General features: G+C 44.1%; 1 protein-coding gene and 1 non-coding gene across 2 annotated transcripts in view; one reads left to right on the top strand and one right to left on the bottom strand.

Annotated features, from left to right (window-relative positions):
- LOC124552360 (NK1 transcription factor-related protein 2) overlaps positions 1-19,234 on the bottom strand; it is a 157,670-nt gene that overhangs the window by 70,877 nt on the left and 67,559 nt on the right. The gene's annotated exons all lie outside the window — the stretch shown is intronic.
- On the top strand, positions 3,142-3,216 carry Trnah-gug. The gene has a single exon. It is a non-coding gene; the product is annotated as a tRNA-His (tRNA).

Raw genomic sequence — 19,234 nt, 5'->3', positions numbered from 1 at the left:
ATGAATATGTTGCGTCTTAGAGGTCAGGAAACCGGTCGATACGTAGGCGACAATCAATGTATCGAATGAATTCCGTACATATGGTATTACATAAAAGCTAATATTGATGCTCACAGATCGGGAGGCGATAACTGAAACGTGTATGTAGTGCAAAACTGCTTCTGACACAGCGTCAATTGCGGCCACACCTCAGTGGACAGAAAGAGCAAAGTTGTGTGAATAACGAGAATAACCTTCTCTTAACTACGACACGATTGCTCAAATTCCACAGTAAGTCCTAAGAAAATCGCCCTAACATTGACGGACTCTTGTTAAATAATTGTCACTACGATAATTACTTTTCCAAAAATGGAAACGGTACCAGTGACTACATAAATGGTAACTTCTCAACATGGTAAAGCCATACACGGATTTATACATTAATTTATCTAGCACTACGTTCATCTATTTTAGTTGTCAGAGTTCATGAGATCTTTAAAAGACCTGAGATCAAATAAGGCACAAGTTACAGACAACACTGCTTTCTAATCTCTGAAGATAGTGGAGCAGACGACAATTAAGGGACTATTAAAGTCTGTGTGTAGAATAACTGAGTCTGGAACCATACCACCGGAATCTCTAGAAACATCATCCACACAATTCCGAAGATAGCAAGAGCCGACAAGTGCGAGAACTATCATACAATCAGCTTAACGGCTCATGCGCCGAAGTTGCTGACAAAAATGTTAGCCGGCCGGTGTGGTCGAGCGGTTCTAGGCGCTTCAGTCTGGTACCGCGCGACCACTACGGTCGCAGGTTCGAATCCTGCCTCGGGCATGGATGTCTTTGATGTCCTTAAGTTAGTTAGGTTTAAATAGTTCTAAGTTCTAGGGGACTGATGACCTCAGATGTTAAGTTCCACAGTGCTCAGAGCCAAGAATAATAAATAGAAGACTGGAAAAGAAATTGAGGATCGGTTGGATGACCATGACCTTGACTTTCTGAAAGGCAAGGGCACCAGACAGGCAGTTGATATTGGAAGCAAGATTTCGAAATTGACGATAATAGGATTTGTCGACCTGGGAAAAGCATTCGACAGTGTAAAATGATACAACACGTTCCGGATTCTGCGAGAAATAGGAGTAAGGTGTCGGGAAAGATGGATAATGTGCAACATATACAAGAACCAAGAGGGAATAGTAAGAATGTAAGACCAAGAACGAAGTCCTGGGAAAAGCTCTGACGGAAATAAAGGAATGGTTCAAGAGAGGAGTTAAATTTCAGGATGAGAGGTGAAACGTCCTATTTGAAAAATTAAGAATAACAGTGCTGTAAAAACTTCTACGTTATTTGATTTCAAACAGCTGAGGAAAACTCAACGTACTCAAACAGTTTTCTCTTTACTTATTCTGATCATCACTAAACTGACACACAATATTTTTAGCGCAACACAATCTGAGTTTCAATAATGGCTACAAAAGAATGGCCCTAACTAACAATAACCTATACCCTTCATGAATCATTTACCTCACAAAAATCTTCGTTACTCGAACTACTGCAATAGAGCGAGCGCCAATACTGCCAGCTAAATAAAAGATTCTAACTACTGAAGGCACTAACTACTGATAGGCATACTTAACAAATGAAAGATTTAGATAGAGAACAAACAATGTATTTACCTTAATAGTGTTCAAAAGTCATCATATATATAATCTATCAATTCATGACATCCATCTTTACAAATTTCCTTTTTCTGGCGGACGCACGTCCAGATAGGGATTATTGAAAGTCAGACTGCGTTGCGCTAAAAATATTGTGTGTCAGTTTAGTGATGAACAGAAAAAGTAAAGAGAAAACTGTTTGATTGCGTTGAGTTTTGCTCAGCCGTTTGAAATCAAATAACGTAGAAGTTTTTCCAGCCCTGTCATTCTTAATTTTTCAAAGGGGACGTTTCAAAGAATATTAGTGATAAGATTCGCTGATGATACTGCTATCCTCAGTGGGAGTAAAGAAGGATTACAAGATGTATTGAATGTAATCAACAGCTCAGTAAGTACAGAATACAGACTGGGAGTAAACCGAAGGAAGGCGGAAGTAGTGAGGAGTGCCAGAACGGAGGTTAGCGATAAACTTAACATCAAATTTGGATAGCAGGAACTAGATGAAGTTAAGCAAAAAACATATGATGGAGGAAGAAAGGAGGACACAAAAAGCAGATTGGCACAGGCAAAGAGACCATTCCTGGCCAAGAGAAGTCTACTAGTGTCGATTACAGATCTTAATTTGAAGAACAAATTTCTGAGAATGTCCGTTCGGAGCACGGCATTGTATGGTATTGAAGTGTGGACTGTGAAAAAAGCGGAACAGAAAGAATCCAAGCATTTGAGTTGTACTACAGAAAATATTGAAATTAGGTGGACTGATAAGGAATGCGGAGGTCTCCGCAGAATCATCGGGGAAAGGAATATATGGAGAACACTGTCAAGAAGAAGGGACGGGATGGTAGGACATCTGTTAAGACATCACGGAATAAACTTCCATGGTACTAGATAGAGGGTAAAAACTGTAAAGAAAGGCAGAGATTGGAATACATCCAGCAAATAATTGAGGACACAGGTTGCAAGTGGAAGATGAAAAGAATGGCACAGGAGAGGAATTTGTACGGAAAAAAAAGGTTGCCTTGTTCTGAAGAAAATGCGACCTAACTTGATAGTAAATAAAGTTATGCTCAAATTAAGGAATCCTTTCTTTCAGGAGTGCTAGTTCTGCAAGGTTCGCAGGAGGAGAGCTTCTGTGAAGTTTGGAAGGTAGGAGACGAGGTAATGGCGGAAGTAAAGCTGTGAGAACGGGGCGTGAGTCGTGCTTGGGTAGCTCAGTCGGTAGAGCACTTGCCCGCGAAAGGCAAAGGTCCCGAGATCTAGTCTCGGTCCGGCACACAGTTTTAATGTGCCAGGAAGTTTCATATCAGCGCACACTCCGCTGCAGAGTGAAAATCTCATTCTGGAAACATCCCCCAGGCTGTGGCTAAGCCATGTCTCCGCAATATTCTTTCTTTCAGGAGTGCTAGTTCTGGAAGGTTCGCAGGAGAGCTTCTGTACAGTTTGGAAGGTAGGAGACGAGATACTGGCAGAAGTTAAGCTGTGAGGACGGGGCGTGAGTCGTGCTTGGGTAGCTCAGTCGGTAGAGCACTTGCCCGTGAAAAGCAAAGGTCCCGAGTTCGAGTCTCGGTCCGACGCACAGTTTTAATCTGCGAGGAAGTTTCGAAACGAGCCGTTGTTCTCTCATGCTGTGGACCCTTCGCCGTTTCTGCAGTCAACCTCCTCATTCGTTACCTTATCAAACCACCTAATTTTCAACATTCTTCTGTAGTACCACATCTCAAACGCTGCGATTCTCTTCTATTCCGCTTTTCCCACAGTCCTTCTTATACCCTGACTGCTTCATCCGCCATTGGTTATTTCACTTCCAAGGTAGCAGAAATCCTTCACCTACATTACGGTCAAAGTTTTCACTTTAAGTTTGTTACTGATCCCGCTACAAATATCGATCATACTGGTCAACTTTATTTGTGGCTCTGGGTACTTCGAAGAAATCGAGGGCATATAGAACTCGCCGTTACTGTGAAATGTATCTAGAGGCTAGGTAAATCTCCATTACTATAGTAGTCGATACCAATATTTGTAAGCGCTCTCGATACTAACTTGTTTCTGAATTATGCAATATGTGTGATCACATACAAGTACTAATTTCATTCAGCATGCGTTGTAATTAATAAAAGCATTTCTCTTGAGCTGTAGTCAAGCACAACAGGTATGTTTAACGTATAGTATTAAAGGCCTGTCCTCATATCATTTATTTTAGAGTAAATGAATTAATTAGGAAGAAAAGGAAAACTAATGGTCCAAATAACACTTTATATGTCTTTTCTACCGTCTAGTAAATACATAACAGCATGATCAATATGTCCCATTTAAATTTTATTAAAGGTGTTTCGCATTAAATTTTGTTATTCAGTAATTAGTTATCAATTTCACAATTGCAACAATGTAGATAGTGTTATTAAAAATATTTTATATAATGAAATATAACAAAATTATAATACCTACAAAAGTTTGTATTGCCTAAAATTAGTAGAAAAGTAAAAATTTTTTGTATGAAATCCGCTTTGTCCACTTTTTGAAGTACGTTTTTCATTTCCATAAACGATTTATTTGAAAAGTGAATGATCATAAAAACTTCCTTATTCTCTAACGTTCTTTTGTGAAATTGAATAAGATTTCAGTGACCAGTACTATAGTCTGCTAAGCATTACTCTCGAGTTTCTAAAAATTTATACTTTTGTCTAAATTAATGTGCTAATCATAAAATTTTTGAAATTAAAAAGGCTGCGCGGAATTAGCCGAGCGGTCTCATTCGCTGCAGTCAAGGACTGTGCGGCTGGTCCTGGCGGAGGTTCGAGTCCTCCCTCGGGCATGGGTATGTGTTTGTCCTTAGGATAATTTAGGTTAAGTAGTGTGTAAGCTTAGGGACTGATGACCTTAGCAGTTAAGTCCCATAAGATTTCACACACATTTGAACAAATCAAAAAGTTTCTGTTTCTCGTGTGAAATGTGAGATCATAAATGTGGGCGTTCCGCCTCAGTTCGTAGAGTCTATGTTTAGCTTTTAATGAGTAAAGATACTATGCCAGCGAGATTGAGTCTGGTTTTTTTATATGAAAAATTCTATTAGAGATTTTGTATTTTGTTTTTGATACGTAGAGATGTTCTGCTACGGAGTCTGTGAGCAGTTTTTGATATGTAAACATACTATGCTAGCGAGCATGTGTACATCTACATCGCTAGTCAGCTTATCACAGTTAAGTGCCTGGCAGAGGGTTCAATCTGTGTTTAGATATTGACGTATAAAGATGCTATGTCACGCGACTGAAGATGTTTTTCATTTGTCTCACTTACAGAAGTTACGTCGTGAACAGCTGATCTGGTGTTAATATGTCACAAGAAAGGGGAGGGAATGTGTTTCAACCACCACTTAACAAACACTAGGCAAAGAGCAGGAAGCAAGGGAGACATTCAAGTAAAACATATTTTGATTGTAGTTATATCTAATCAGTGATAATTAACTAGTGCAAGAATGGTGACTACTCTATTCAACAATGTACTTAGAATGTCTGAAGTTATTTTTGTTGCATACTAGTTGGGGTGAAATATTACGACCTCCACTCTTAATCAAATAAATTATTTATTTACTCTTTTACTAACATGTTTTTCGGAAAGAGGAGGGTCATGATTCCGTCACAGCCTGCCAATGTGCAGAGCATACTGCCTCAGTCTCAAAAGTTTCGTGGCAGAATTAATAAAAAAAAAATAAAGAAAAGTTGAGAAGGTGGTTTTAAGGTTTCAGGTGTTATACATGGTGTGCCACCCCCCCCCCCCCCCCTTCCACGTCACTTAAGTACCCACAGGAAGTTCAAACAACCATGTCAAACTGTCAGAAAATTTCTTCCTCAGGATAAGAATTTTCCTCATTTTGCAGTTCAACCAAATCGCTGCAGTCTTCCATGTGTCGTTGGGGAGGCGCAGTGTGTGGGACAAACTCTGAACGCACTTTTCTCCTCTTCGAAATATGCTGTGAAATATCTAGAACACTTGGTTTAGAGAAGTTTCTCCTTTGTGATTTGTGACACAACAATGTTGGCACACTACTGCCACACGTTGTAAGTGGGCTGCTTCTGTGTTGGCAGCGCTGTGTAGCGCTTTACATTGGATCTCTGGCTGCGCTTTCTTTGTAAGAGACTCTGTGGCTGGTCGGACTCACCCAGTGCTGTAGGGCAGTTGGGCAAGAATAGAAGCTTTCGAAATGTGGTGCTACAGAAGATTAGATGGGTAGTCGCCAGCAGTGATGGAAATACTGTGGCTACGAAGGCTTTCCCGGCGTAATAATTGATAATATTCTTCTCGGGTATGCAGCCGGATCATAACGTCTTCATGACACAATATTTCCGCGGTCCATCTGGCCGCCATCTTCAGGTGAGAGTGCTGGTGCACGAACTCGCCGCTAGGAAGTCAGTTCCGGCGAGTTCGTGCACCAGCACTCTCACCTGAAGATGGCGGCCAGATGGACCGCGGAAATATTGTGTCATGAAGACGTTATGATCCGGCTGCATACCCGAGAAGAATATTATCGATGGAAATACTGTTGGGCAGTTAGAGGTGAACAGCCAGCAGTGATGGATGTTAAATGTGAGAAGTAAGCATTGATGGAGGGTAGAGGTCTGAAGTGTTAGCGTAGGATAACGATCTGTACATGTTCGACTTGGAGATTCAATATCATTCATGATTATATACCTCTGTATTACATGTCAATTACGGTTTATATTCGTGTTTGAACTGGATGTCACAGTATTAAGGTAAAAAAATACGTTATTTGCTTGGCAACAAAAAATTTGTTTTGCTAACCACATGCCTATTAGTAGTTAGTGGCTTTGGTAGTTAGAATCTTTTATTTAGCTGGCAGCATTGACGCTCACTGTATTGCAGTAGTTCGCGTAATGAAGATTTTTGTCAGGTAAGTGCTTAATGAAATGTATAGGTTGTTGTTGTTGTTGTTGTGGTCTTCAGTCCTGAGACTGGTTTGACGCAGCTCTCCATGCTACTCTATCCTGTGCAAGCTTCTTCATCTGCCAGTGCCTACTGCAACCTACATCCTTCTGAATCTGCTTAGCGTATTCATCTCTTGGTCTCCCTCTACGATTTTTACCCTTCACGCTGCCCTCCAATACTAAATTGGCGATCCCTTGATGCCTCAGAAATGTCCTACCAACCGATCCCTTCTTCTAGTCAAGTTGTGCCACTAACTTCTCTTCTCCCCAATCCTATTCAATACCTCCTCATTAGTTATGTGATCTACCCATCTAATCTTCAGCATTCTTCTGTAGCACCACATTTCGAAAGCTTCTATTCTCTTCTTGTCCATACTATTTATCGTCCATGTTTCACTTCCATACATGGCTACACTCCATACAAATACTTTCAGAAACGACTTCCTGACACTTAAATCTGTACTCGATGTTAACAAATTTCTCTTCTTTAGAAACGCTTTCCTTGCCATTGCCACTCTATATTTTATATCCTCTCTACTTCGACCATCATCAGTTATTTTGCTCCCAAAATAGCAAAACTCCTTTACTACTTTAAGTGTCTCATTTCCTAATCTAATTCCCTTAGCATCACTCGGCTTAATTCGACTACATTCCATTATCCTCGTTTTGCTTTTGTTGACGTTCATCTTATATCCTCCTTTCAAGACACTATCCATTCCGTTCAACTGCTCTTCCAAGTCTTTTGCTGTCTCTGATAGAATTAGAATGTCATCGGTGAACCTCAAAGTTTTTATTTCTTCCTCGTGGATTTTAACACCGACTCCGAATTTTTCTTTTGTTTCCTTCACTGCTTGCTCAATATACAGATTGATTAACATCGGGGAAAGGCTTCAACCCTGTCTCACTCCCTTCCCAACCATAGGTTATTGTTTAGATTTATTTTTCGTCAGGGCCATTCTTTTGAATTAATTATTTGAAGTCAGGTTGTAATTTTTTTGAGCAGTAAGATTGCGTTGCGCTAGAATATTGCGGATCAGTGTCGACATGACAAGAAAAAGTAGAGAAAGTAGGCTCAGTACGTTCAGTTTTACTCAGCTCTTTCAGAATCAAATAATATAGAAGTTTCACTTTCTCAGTCATTCTGCATTTTAAGTACAGACACACTCATTTAAATAAAGAAGTTTCAACGTCCAGTGTTGAACACCACCTGCTAACAGCTGATTGCTCCAATGAACATCTGTTGTTTACAGTTGTTAGTTCAGGCTGTCACCATAGTTACTGATCTGACATCGCGTATACGCCAGGAATTAAATCTGTCTCGGAACTATTTCGACGGACGATGTATATACGAGGGATATTTTTCAGAGGTCTTATCTGTCGCGAAATTAACAACAGAGTGAAAATCAGGTGAAGCTTTGCGCAGATGTGTTGCGCAGTGTGCCTCGTATGCACGTCGATAGTGTCGAGTCGCATATTTCACTTTGAACGCACAGTGAGCACGTAAAGATGCCTAGAAGTTCCTGCCGATTGTGAAGTTCGTGCTGAGGGATTCCGCCTGATTTTATGCAGCCCACTTAACGTAGCAGTCATGGGTGACGACAACGTGCAGCAACGGTGCAGGAACTTTGGATGCACGAACTTTGCAGCACGATGTACGGGCATTCGCGATGTACAGGGTGACAATTATTGAATTATGAGGGTCATTAAATAATTAAAGAGACAAATTGGTCTGGGGAAAAACCTGTTAGTAGGGTAAGTTTGGTACTTTTATGGGTTTAAGTTGGCATCACTGGAATGAGCTCTGATCAGCTGATGTATCGACATTGTTTTGTTTATAACCTCAAGAATACATTTCAAGATGACAAGTACGCTTGAAACGCACACATTAGTTGAACAACGTTTTGTTATTCGTTTTTTACATGGTGAAGTGAATATATACTGTAGGATGTCTAAGGTTTATGATGAAGGTTGTAGGGATCGTGCAAATATTTACAAGGGGGTAGAGCAGTTAAAAAATGGTCGCGACTCAGTGACTGACCAACACCGTTCTGGCCGACCAGTTGCAGTTTCAGCTCCCTCACTTGAAAGTCGAGTTGATGACATTATTCGTGCCGACCGCCGTGTGACTGTAGAAATGAAAGTTGATAAAGTTCAAGTTAGTACTGGTACAGTTCACAACCTTATCTGTAACAAGCTGAAGTTCTGCAAAACATGTGCAAGATGGGTCCCAAAGGAGTTGACGCGGCTTCACAAGGAAACAATTTTGAGAGTGTGCACAGAGCTCAAGGAACTTTATGAAAGAGAAGGTGAGCACTTCCTCAACAAAATTTCGACTTGTGATGAAACTTGGGTTCACTATTATGAACCAGAATCAAAAAGACAAAGCATGGAGTGGAAGCACACCACCTCACCTGTCAAGAAAAAAATTCAAAACGCAAGCATCAGCAGGAAAAGTCATGTTGACGGTGTTTTGGGATGCCGAAGGCCCAGTTTTTGTGGTTATCTCGAAGAGCAGCGTACAATGAACAATCAATGCTACTCGGATTGCTTTCAAACAAGGTGAGGCCAGCCACGAGAGACGTCGTGGATCTCAGAGGAGAGGTGTGATTCTCCAGCAAGACAACGTACATCCTCATATTTCCCAACTAATCCATGAAACCATCGGCAAAATGGGTTGGGAAGTGCTACCTAATCCCTCTTACAGTTCTGATTCAGCACCTACTGATTTCCATTTGTTTGGTGGAGGCATTACATGGGATGAAGATAGAGGACGTGAAAAAGTTTGTGGGAAGTTGGTTCAAACATCAAGATAAAGAGTTATTTGCAGCCGGAATAAAGCTTGTAGCCCGTTGGAACAATTCTATGAATGTTTAGGGGATTACGTTGAAAATTAGAAAAAGTACTGTTTTGTAATATAAACGCTTTTTTCTCCAGACCGATTTGTCTGTCTAATTACTGAACGACCCTCGTATATGAAATGAAAAAAAAACATAAATTAGCTACAAACTACGGAGCGCACACACTTTATTCAACATGTAAACGTCACTACAGATATTCAGATTTAAGTTATATTCGATATGCCTGCCCTCATTGGCGATGATGTGACGCAGATGAATTGCGAAATTCTGCATGACCTGCTGAAGTGTCGAATGATCGATACTGTCGATGACCTCCTGAATTGCTCTTCTCAGCTCAGCAGTGGTTTTGGGGTTATTGTTGTACCCCCACAAAAAGGAGCCAAACGTGTTCAGATCCGGACAATATGGCAGGCAACCGAGGCCCATGCCAGTGGCGTCTGGGTACCCCAGAGCCAGAATGCGGTCCCCAAAGTGCTCCTCCAGGACATCGTGGTTCGATGGTATCGAGCTCCCTCTTCCATGAACCACATCGTGTCGAAATCGGGGTCACTTTGGATAATGGAGATGAAATCGTCTTCCATAACCTTCACGTATAGTTCGGTAGTTACGCGCCATCAAGGAATACTGCACCTATTATTCCGTGACTGCACACTGCACACCACACAGTCACCCGTTGAGGGTGAAGAGACTTCTCGATCGCGAAATGCGAATCCTCAGTCCCCCATCTACATCTACATCTACATCTATACTCCGCGAGCCACCTTACGGTGTGTGGCGGAGGGTACTTATTGTACCACTATCTGATCCCCCCTTCCCTGTTCCATTCACGAATTGTGCGTGGGAAGAACGACTGCTTGTAAGTCTCCGTATTTGCTCTAATTTCTCGGATCTTTTCGTTGTGATCATTACGCGAGATATATGTGGGCGGTAGTAATATGTTGCCCATCTCTTCCCGGAATGTGCTCTCTCGTAATTTCGATAATAAACCTCTCCGTATTGCGTAACGCCTTTCTTGAAGTGTCCGCCACTGGAGCTTGTTCAGCATCTCCGTAACGCTCTCGCGCTGACTAAATGTCCCCATGACGAATCGCGCTGCTTTTCGCTGGATCATGTCTATCTCTTCTATTAATCCAACCTGGTAAGGGTCCCATACTGATGAGCAATACTCAAGAATCGGACGAACAAGCGTTTTGTAAGCTACTTCTTTCGTCGATGAGTCACATTTTCTTAGAATTCTTCCTATGAATCTCAACCTGGCGCCTGCTTTTCCCACTACTGCTTTTCCCACTATTTGTTTTATGTGATCATTCCACTTCAGATCGCTCCGGATAGTAACTCCTAAGTATTTTACGGTCGTTACCGCTTCCAATGATTTACCACCTATGGCATAATCGTACTGGAATGGATTTCTGCCCCTATGTATGCGCATTATATTACATTTATCTACGTTTAGGGAAAGCTGCCAGCTGTCGCACCATGCATTAATCCTCTGCAGGTCCTCCTGGAGTACGTACGAGTCTTCTGATGTTGCTACTTTCTTGTAGACAACCGTGTCATCTGCAAATAGCCTCACGGAGCTACCGATGTTGTCAACTAAGTCATTTATGTATATTGTAAACAATAAAGGTCCTATCACGCTTCCCTGCGGTACTCCCGAAATTACCTCTACATCTGCAGATTTTGAACCGTTAAGAATGACATGTTGTGTTCTTTCTTCTAGGAAATCCTGAATCCAATCACAAACCTGGTCCGATATTCCGTAAGCTCGTATTTTTTTCACTAAACGTAAGTGCGGAACCGTATCAAATGCCTTCCTGAAGTCCAGGAATACGGCATCAATCTGCTCGCCAGTGTCTACGGCACTGTGAATTTCTTGGGCAAATAGGGCGAGCTGAGTTTCACATGATCTCTGTTTGCGGAATTTGCTTACTGACGATCCCATCCAAATAAAAGTGAGCTTCGTTGCTACACTAAACCGTACATGCACATACTAATTCCCATCATGCCCCGCGGCCAACCGTGCAGTTTGAATAAATGAAGCTGGTATCTGTACAGGTATCATTGATGATCTTGCAGCTCTCGGAGGATGAAATTATAATCAAATCTAGACCTTTAGCTACTTACAGCCGTTGAACTCTGTTCAGTTGTCAGTAGGCTACGTGCAGCTGAATCCAGATTTCCTCCATTTTCTCCCTGATGTGATACGTCAGGGCTCTGCCCATTCCGGGCTTCCTGTAATGGGGCTGATAAGGTCTCCGCATACGACAGTTTCTGTTGATGTCGCACATCGCCAGCGGAAGTGGGTGCCTGATTTCCCCTCCTTAAAATTTGACACAGGGACAGGTTGCCCTGTGGATCCGCTTACTACGCAGGTCGTTGGTTGACCATCAAAAACAACTAAGGCTCTCAAGCCTTGAACCATAATATACGACGGGATATGCTTATGAAGATCAATTCTAACATTTCGCACACCACTGAAATGTTTATTGCTTCTCCATTTCTCACCAGTAACCTGCAAAACCGTCCCATAATGCGTTAACACTTGTTTGATGAGATCGAACCAGTTCAAATGGGAGGCTGAATATGCTAGCAGATCGCAACCCTAAACCAGCGTAGCTTCATTCACCACTGATATGAAGAAAGTTCGCGAAACCGCCTGTTTTTGCATAATCCGCGCGCACGTTTCAACGTCTCGCACTTTAACATACCAAGGAAATAATTTGACAACCCGTGAACGTCAGCATCTTATAAACCTATCTTTTAGAACAACCAGTCGTCGATTTCATAATATTTCGGCCTGTCATATTCGAACGGGAATGAAAATTTCAACGTAGACTTCCTAACCTGAGCTTCCATAAGTGGACGGCTATGTTGTACAGGGTTATTACAAATGATTGAAGCGATTTCACAGCTCTACAATAACTTTATTATTTGAGATATTTTCACAATGCTTTGCACACACATACAAAAACTCAAAAAGTTTTTTTAGGCATTCACAAATGATCGGTATGTGCCCCTTTAGTGATTCGGCAGACATCAAGCCGATAATCAAGTTCCTCCCACACTGGGCGCAGCATGTCCCCATCAATGAGTTCGAAAGCATCGTTGATGCGAGCTCGCAGTTCTGGCACGTTTCTTGGTAGAGGAGGTTTAAACACTGAATCTTTCACATAACCCCAGAGAAAGAAATCGCATGGGGTTAAGTCGGGAGAGCGTGGAGGCCATGACATGAATTGCTGATCATGATCTCCACCACGACCGATCCATCGGTTTTCCAATCTCCTGTTTAAGAAATGCCGAACATCATGATGGAAGTGCGGTGGAGCACCATCCTGTTGAAAGATGAAGTCGGCGCTGTCGGTCTCCAGTTGTGGCATGAGCCAATTTTCCAGCATGTCCAGATACACGTGTCCTGTAATGTTTTTTTCGCAGAAGAAAAAGGGGCCGTAAACTTTAAACCGTGAGATTGCACAAAACACGTTAACTTTTGGTGAATTGCGAATTTGCTGCACGAATGCGTGAGGATTCTCTACCGCCCAGATTCGCACATTGTGTCTGTTCACTTCACTATTAAGAAAAAATGTTGCTTCATCACTGAAAGCAAGTTTCGCACTGAACGCATCCTCTTCGACGAGCTGTTGCAACCGCGCCGAAAATTCAAAGCGTTTGACTTTGTCATCGGGTGTCAGGGCTTGTAGCAATTGTAAACGGTAAGGCTTCTGCTTTAGCCTTTTCCGTAAGATTTTCCAAACCGTCCGCTGTGGTACGTTTAGCTCCCTGCTTGCTTTATTCGTCGACTTCCGCGGGCTACGCGTGAAACTTGCCCGCACGCGTTCAACCGTTTCTTCGCTCACTGCAGGCCGACCCGTTGATTTCCCCTTACAGAGGCATCCAGAAGCATTAAACTGCGCATACCATCGCCGAATGGAGTTAGCAGTTGGTGGATCTTTGTTGAACTTCGTCCTGAAGTGTCGTTGCACTGTTATGACTGACTGATGTGAGTGCATTCCAAGCACGACATACGCTTTCTCGGCACCTGTCGCCATTTTGTCCCACTGCGCTCTCGAGCGCTCTGGCGGCAGAAACCTGACGTGCGGCTTCAGCCGAACAAAACTTTGTGAGTTTTTCTACGTATCTGTAGTGTGTCGTGACCATATGTCAATGAATGGAGCTACAGTGAATTTATGAAATCGCTTCAATCATTTGTAATAGCCCTGTACTCACAAGCCACAGCCACACACGGCCGACAAGCTCCGGAGGCGGCGGCGGCTGGGCCAGCGCCGAGCCATCGAGGACGCAGAAGATGTGCGACTGTAGGGACTTACCTCTGCCGCGCTCCCCGCGAGACCCACATTTCCAACTTACCGTCCGCTATACTCATTACTCGCGGCTGTCAATCTTCGGATTCCCGTAAGAGTTCGAGCAATGTGAGTGTATCCGCACTGAAGAAGATCATTGGCTGGTAAGACATGTCCGGAAGAACAGATACCATCTCCATATAAATAAGGCTGTCCTCTGTGTCCTCCATGGCTCAGTCAGATAGTCTGCCATGTAAGCAGGAGGTCCCGGGTTCGAGTCCCGGTCGTGCCATACATTTTTCAACTGACCCCGTTAATATTTATCAACGCCTGTAAGCACATAATGGTCTAGATTTCATTATAATTTCAGTGCAGTTTGAACATCCTAACCCAAACCGTTCAGAAGTTGTGGCCATTTTATAATGGCCATTTTACACTACTGGCCATTAAAATTGCTACACCACGAAGATGACGTGCTACAGACGCGAAATTTAACCGACAGGAAGAAGATGGTGTGATATGCAAATGATTAGCTTTTCAGAGCATTCACACAAGGTTGGCGCCGGTGGCGACACCTACACCGTGCTAACAAGAGGAAAGTTTCCAACCGATTTCTCATCCACAAACAGCAGTTGACCGCCGTTGCCTGGTGAAACGTAGTTGTGATGCCTCGTGTAAGGAGGAGAAATGCGTACCATCACGTTTCCGACTCTGATAAAGGTCGGATTGCAGCCTATCGCGATGGCGGTTTATCGTATCGCGACATTGCTGCTCGTGTTAATCGACATCCAATTACTGTTAGCAGAATATGGAATCGGTGGTCGAGCAACTGGCTCGTCACAATACGCCAGTCACTACTCTTGATGAACTGTGGTATCGTGTTGAAGCTGCATGGGCAGCTGTACATGTACACGCCATCCAAGCTCTGTTTGACTCGATACCCAGGCGTTCAAATGGTTCAAATGGCTCTGAGCACTATGGGACTTAACTTCTGAGGTCATCAGTCCCCTAGAACTTAGAACTACTTAAACCTAACTAACCTAAGGACATCACACACATCCATGCCCGAGGCAGAATTCGAACCTGCTGCCGTAGCGGTCGCGTGGTTCCAGACTGTAGCGCCTAGAACCGCTCGGCCACCCCGGCCGGCTGCTGCATAAGTCATAAATGCGTGATAGTTTGGAAGGTTTCCAATATCAGGCTTCACATAATTGCTTGCCATTGTTACTTGAAAGTTGTAAACACGTTTCGATAATTACTAACTAACCCATTCGTGAGAAAAAGTACACAAAGGCACTACTAACGTCAGTTCACACTCAAGTAATATACGTTAGCAGAGCCGATGTCTTGATATTTAACCATCGTTAAACTCTTATTTGCATAAAAATAACACGTATTTTGAGAGAATATTGATTGAAAACGTCTTTTTTTTATGTAATCATTCACAGTAACAACGTAACCATATTTCTAACAAAGGAAAATAGTCATTTATGAACTTACTTTCCAACCGGATGCGTCCTCTGCTGATTGTAGGTGTATGTAAACCACAGCTCACCGATCGACAGGGTCAGACCGAAATCCAAAACCTCTCGTTATGATTGTCGTGAAATCGGTGGGAGGACCGTTCGGTAACACGTCTCAGGAGCTTACTGCATAGGATATTTCGATAAAGATCCGAAAATGACGTCACTAGCGAGTCTAACTTACTACACCGATCGGTATGGACGGTACAGAATAGGGCCCCTGGACAGGGTTAGCCACTTGCAGCCCGGGCGGTGCGTAGTGCATGCTTCCCCCGCCCCCGTTTTTCCTCCCGATTTTTGGTTTTCCGAGAAAGCGGATTCGGGGAAGAGGCTCCAGCCGGCTGTGCACCGCATTCCACGGGCCGGTACGGCCGTGCTGGGCGCAGCAGGACATTCCTGCGCCAGTTATCCCCTGCCTGCCGTTGCTGTTTGACCCTTTTAAGACCTTTTCTGGCTCCCAACAAAACGAGCTGTTTGCGGAGACGCCGCAAGAACGGGCCCGCTAACACGAGCATAGCGAGGCGCTAACTCGCTCGACAAATTGCCGCGACTCACGTGCACACGGCAAACCTCTCTCCCTCTCTCTCTTCTCCTGTTCTAACCTCCCTCGCTCCTTCCCTCCCTTCCTACTCCCCCAACCCCCCCCCCCCTCACCCTACCCAACTTCTACACACTCTCTGCCAATAAACCTACTCCTCTCTTCTCCCTTAAAGCTGCGTTTACCCGGGACGTATTCTACACTGATAAGCCAAAACATTACGACCACTGCCCATCGCGGCGTTGGATGCTGCCTGGTGGCGTTGCGGGCACTTCCCGCGGTAACAAAAGAACGAGGATCACTCCAAAAGAAAAGCACACTATTTTTGTAAAAATACAGTTTTCATTCTGCATGTGTCAAAGTTTTACAGTATGTAGATACATCCTTCCCGCTTGTTTTCAAACTTAGTTCAACCTGTTCCCGTGAGTGGCGCCGTCACAGCATGTCTTCAAGATGCTGCACTTGATGTTCGTCAGAAGCAACGTGCTGTCATAGAATTCCTGTGCTGTGAAAACGAGACAGTGGGAAACATCCACAAGAGGTTGAAAAAGGTGTACGGAGATGCTGCTGTCGATCGCGGTACAGTTAGTCGGTGGGCAAGCAGGTTACCTGGTGAAAGCAGGCGCGGCAATATTGAGGATTGTCCTCGCCGAGGCAGGCCTCGTACTGCACACACTCCAGACAATGTGCAGAGAGTTAACGAATTGGTGACTGCTGACAGACGCATCACAGTGAACGAATTGTCACGCTACGTTGAGATAGGCGAAGGAAGTGTTTGCAGAATACTGAAAGCGTTGGCGTTAAAAAAGGTTTGTGCCAGGTGCGTTCCCAGGATGTTGACAGTGGCTCACTAAGAAAGAAGAAAAACGGTATGCAGCGAACTTCTGGAACAGTACGAGAATGGTGGAGATTTCTTGGAAGAATTGTGACACGTGATGAAACATGGCGCCATCATTTTTCACCAGAGACGAAGAGGCAATCAGTGGAGTGGCATCATGCAAATTCACCCAAGAAAAAAAAATTCAAAACCACAGCTTCTGCTGGAAGAGTTACGGCTACGGTGTTTTTCGATTTCGAAGGACTTGTGGACATCATGCCAACTGGAACCACCATAAGTTCTGATGCATATGTGACGACACTGAAGAAAGTTCAAGCTCGACTGAGTCGTGTTCGACCACATCGGCAAAAGCAGGATGTTTTGCTGTTGCACGGCAATGCACGGCCACATGTCAGTCAGAAAACCATTGAAGCGATCACAAAACTGGGATGGACAACACCGAAACACCCGCCTTACAATCCTGACCTGGCTCCATGTGACTATCATCTCTTCGGGAAACTGAAAGATTATCTTTGTGGAACAAGGTTTGAAGACGATGACTGCCTTGTGCACGCTGCCAAACAGTGGCTCCAACAGGTTGGTCCAGAATTTTACCGTGCGGGTATACAGGCGCTGGTTCGAAGATGGCGTAAGGCAATTGAGACGGATGGAAATTATGTGGAGAAATGAAAATATTGTAACTATAGGATGTATCTACATACTGTAAAACTTTCAAACATGTAGAATAAAAGATGGATTAAAAAAAAATAGTGTGAATTTCTTTTGGAGTGACCCTCGTACATAAGCGCAATTGACACAGACGAGGGACCATCCTAGCAAAGATATGGACTGGGAGTGGGGAAATCCATTGACATAAGCGACGTTGACAAAGGGCAGAGTATCTCGAAAACGTCGAAGCTGCTCGAATGTTCACGTGCTACTGTCGTGAAGTGGTTGAAGGACAGTGAAACTACCACTAGGCGCTAAACGGTTGGACGTCCACGACTCTTCATAGAACGTGGTGTTCGGAGCCTTGTCTGCGATAGATGGTGTTCTGCGGCATCTCTGCCGAAAGAGCACTATGCGGGTGCACGTACAAATGCTTCGGAGCACACCGTTCATCGTACAATGTTGAACATGTAGCTCTGCAGCAGACCACCCATGCGTGTTCATAACTTGACCCAACGACATCATCGGTTGCAGTGGTCACTGGATATCGGGATTCGACTGTCGATCAATGGAATCGCGTCGGAGAATCACATTTTTGCAACCCTAGGTCGATAGTCGTCTCCACAAACGCCGTCATCGAGGTGAACAGCGGCCCGAAACTTACATCGCGCCACGGACGCAGGCTGGTGGGAGCAGCATTATGCTACGGGAGACATTCTCCTGCGCTTGCAAGGGACCTGTGGTAGTAATCGAAGACACGCTGACAGCAGTGAATCACCTGCACCCCTTCAAAAAAATGGTTCAAATGGCTCTGAGCACTTGGGACTTAACTTCTAAGGTCATCAGTCCCTAACTAACCTAAGGAGATTACACACATCCATGCCCGAGGCAGGATTCGAACCTGCGACCGTAGCGGTCGCGCGGTTCCAGACTGTAGTGCCTAGAACCGCTCGGCCACCCCGGCCGGCTGCATCCGTTCAATCTTGATGTATTTCCCCATGGCGATGCCATCTTTCAGCAGTATAATTGTTCGTGTCTCGGAGTCAGAATCGTGCTATAGTGGTTTCACGAGCATTATAGTGAAGTCAAGTTGATGTCTAGGCGACCAGATCTGCCTGATGTAAATTCTACGAAACCCATCTTGGTCGCTATCGGTCGCCATTACTGCGTACGCACATCAGCGACTCGTTATTTACACGAATTACATGGCTTGTGCGTAGGCATCTAACGCCACATACCTCTACAAACCTACCAACAAACTGTGGGATCCCTGATACGCAGGATCACTGACGTATTTCATTTCAGATACGGCAAAGAAGCTATTAAGCAGGCGGTCACAATATTTTGGCTCATCAGTGTGTCCGCGTGTGTCCGCAGTAGTGTTGCTCTCAACCTTGCCACAATAAGACCCCAACACACGGCAATGCTACGATATGGCCGGTCAAGGCTGTTGCAGGTAGTTGCCGAGGTATGGCCGAGGGGCGCTGGGGTTGGCCACTGAGGGCATAAAATATTTCGTAAGAACTTCCTTCTCATTCTCAGCCTTGCTGCTTCTTTCTCACACCGACAGAAACAATGAGACATGTCTACATCTACGAGGGAAATCCCAAGATCTCCAATTTTTTTTTTATAAGTACCGAACCTTGTTTGTGTGGCAGTTGGTCACACTGTTATGAAGAGTGCTTCACGCACTGTGTGTAAACATGCGCACGCCGCGCTGAGGCGCTCAGTCTTGGCTTGGCAGCCGCAGAGAATTGACCTGCCGTTGGATGTTACCGCCAAGCGCGAATTGCGAGCAGTTATTCGAACTGAAAGGGCACTGCGCCGATTGAAATCCATCGCCATCGAAATAAGTGTCCAAGGAATAGAAAAGCAACTGGAATCACTCAATAGAGGAAAGTCCACTGGACCTGACGGGATACCAATTCGATTCTACACAGAGTGCGCGAAA

The sequence above is a fragment of the Schistocerca americana genome, chromosome 10, assembly GCF_021461395.2.
Source record: "Schistocerca americana isolate TAMUIC-IGC-003095 chromosome 10, iqSchAmer2.1, whole genome shotgun sequence".
Lineage (NCBI taxonomy): Eukaryota > Metazoa > Arthropoda > Insecta > Orthoptera > Acrididae > Schistocerca > Schistocerca americana.
Note: the sequence above shows the minus strand (reverse complement) of the source record. Positions and strands in the feature narration are given on the sequence as shown.